The sequence below is a fragment of the Gossypium hirsutum genome, chromosome A13 (genome assembly GCF_007990345.1).
Source record: "Gossypium hirsutum isolate 1008001.06 chromosome A13, Gossypium_hirsutum_v2.1, whole genome shotgun sequence".
NCBI lineage: Eukaryota > Viridiplantae > Streptophyta > Magnoliopsida > Malvales > Malvaceae > Gossypium > Gossypium hirsutum.
Window position 1 is genome coordinate 100,079,893 of NC_053436.1, and position 2,658 is coordinate 100,082,550.

The 2,658-nt window shown below is 36.0% G+C and overlaps 1 non-coding gene across 1 annotated transcript; it reads left to right on the forward strand.

Moving 5' to 3' along the window:
- The first annotated feature begins 2,042 nt into the window (after positions 1 to 2,042).
- On the forward strand, positions 2,043 to 2,148 carry LOC121212927 (small nucleolar RNA R71). Its single transcript, XR_005908299.1, has one exon. It is a non-coding gene; the product is annotated as a small nucleolar RNA R71 (small nucleolar RNA).
- Positions 2,149 to 2,658: the final 510 nt, after the last annotated feature.

Below are 2,658 nucleotides of genomic sequence, written 5' to 3' on the forward strand. Positions count from 1 at the left end.
TACGTTTAGCTCCACATGTGACGCCTTGTCCAACTTCCGCTTATTTGCTAAAAGATCCTTTAAAAATTTCATTGCGTTTGGCATCTGTGATAGAGCTTCAATAAACGGTAAGTTAATGTGTAATTTTTTAAGAGTTTAAGGAATTTACCAAATTGTTCATATGAGTGGTCTTTCCTTGTCGCGTTGGGGTATGGCACAGGAGGTTTATAGTCAACGTTCACTGATTTGTTTTTATTATAACCTACCTCACCTTGACCTCTGCTCACCACAGTTTCTTGCCTCGATTCTGGCTCAAGCTCAACGAATCCTTCTTCATCTTGAACATTAATTGCGTTGAGCTGTTCTTTTAAGTTGGGTTCAGTATTACTTGGCAAGCTACCTTGTGGTTGTTAGGAGATTAGTTTGGACAGCTGGTGATAAAGGATGAGAAGGATGAACGCGAAAGCGGATCGTAAAGTTTGTCAAAGTCACGGTTTGACTTAGGGCTCTAAACGTTCGGAAAGAAACTTGGATTTTTGATACAACCTGAAACGAAATTAAATCCAAGTTAGATAAAAAAAAATTAAAACAAATAACTAAGATAAAATAATAAATCAAAGATTAAAGAAGTGAATAAAGAAGATAAATGGAAAGATAGAATGTGGCGTGTAGAAGTCTTAAGAAGCCTTAGAAACACGAAGAATCCACAACCCCCTTCAAGCGACTCTAATTTCCCCTCCAAGATAAAAACCTTGGCAAGAAAAAATTTGAAGATGATCCCCACAATCTAAAAAGATTGTTAAAACTCTTCTAAAACAAACTCAAGAGAAATTCTTTAAAAGAAAAACTTAGAGAGAATTTATTAACTCAAAAGAGAAATAGAATAATAATGAAGTGTCTGTTTTGTGTACAATGCAAAGGCTTATATATAGGCTATCTAAATAAAACTCTAATTTAATCTAAACAAGAAGTAGTTTTAAATTAAACTTTCTTGTTAACATAAAATTCCTAAATAACTTAGAATACTTAATAATCATAAAAAATTCGGAATAAAACAATAATAAAATAATAAGACCTGATAAATAAAATATTGGGCTCATATATAACAAAAATTAAGCCCAAAACCCAAACCCAATATGATTTAAACTCGAATTAAAAGCCCGAAACTTGTAATTCCCGTCATAATCCCGTTCAGAAATTCTGCTCGCGCAGTCTTCACTAAAACGGTCAAAACTTGAGCTCCCGAACTCAAAATCGAGTGATTCAAAATGCGTTAGACATTTCAACTCAGAAATGCCAGGATCCCATCCAAAAAGTTGTTGAAAGTCTGCTGATTTCCTAAGCCTGAAAATTAGCAATTTTGATGATTGGACTCTAATAAATTTCACCCTATCTGTGCATGTATCAGCTGGCCTATTTGAGTTTCGAGCCCTTGGATCGACGCTTGTTGATTTTTAAGTGTTGTCTTGGTGTTCTGGAAACGAGTTTCTGACACCGAGATAAATTTAAATAGCATCTCTTCAAGGTTTCGTTTCTTTTCCTGTTGATATAGTGGTTGTTGAAAACCCGGAGGATTCTGTGGCCTTTGATTCCCTTGACCACGCCAGGAAAAATTCGGGTGGTTCCTCCAACCTGCATTATAAGTATTGCTATAAAGATTATTTTGAAATCGAGGATTATTACCCATGTAATTTAATTGTTCGTTCTCCATGCTGTGGCCATAAGATTGTTTTTTTGAATTTTTTGATCCACCTCCACTGACTTCATAGTGCATTACTGGATAAACCTGCGAAGAACCAAGTAAACAATCAATCTTTTTATTTAGAAGTTCTACCTGGTTTGACAGCATAGTAACCGAATCAACGTTATAAACGCCTGCTGTTTTAGTTGGCTTAGTCTTCATTACTTGCCACTGATAGTTATTCAGTGACATCTCTTCAATAAATTCGTAATCCTCTTCAGGTGTTTTGTTATTGATGGTTCCCCCGGTTGTTGCATCAATCATCTGTCTTGTCGAGGGGTTCACACCATTGTAGAATGTTTGAACTTGCAACCATAGAGGTAATCCATGGTGAGGGCACCTTCGCAATAGGTCCTTGTATCTCTCCAATGCATCGTAAAGAGTTTCTAAGTCCATCTACACAAATGAAGAGATATCATTACGTAATTTGGCCATTTTAGCCAGTGAAAAATATTTTAATAAAAATTTTTCGGTCATTTTTTCCCAACTAGTAATTGACCCTCGTGGAAACGAGTTCAACCACTGTTTAGCTTTGTTCCTCAATGAAAAAAGGAATAACCGATGACGAATGGCATCGTCAGAAATGCCATTAAATTACATGGGTAATAATCCTCGTCCTGCAAACCATCAAACTGAACAAATTGCTGTATCATTTGAATAGTGTTAGGTTTTAGTTCAAAATTATTCGCAGCAATAGCAGGCCTAACTATACTTGACTCAGTTCTTGTTAAATTAGGTTTATCATAATCATACATAGTGCGCGGAGCAGGATTTTGATTAACAGCAATTGCTGGAGGTAGCAGATTTTCTTGGTTTTCAGCCATCTCCTCGGTTGTGGTTGAGATATCATCCTCTTGCTCTTCCTTTGTATATCTTAGGCTTCACCTTATTTCTCTTCGGTTTTTGCGAGCTGTTCGATCGATTTCTTCGTCAAAAAG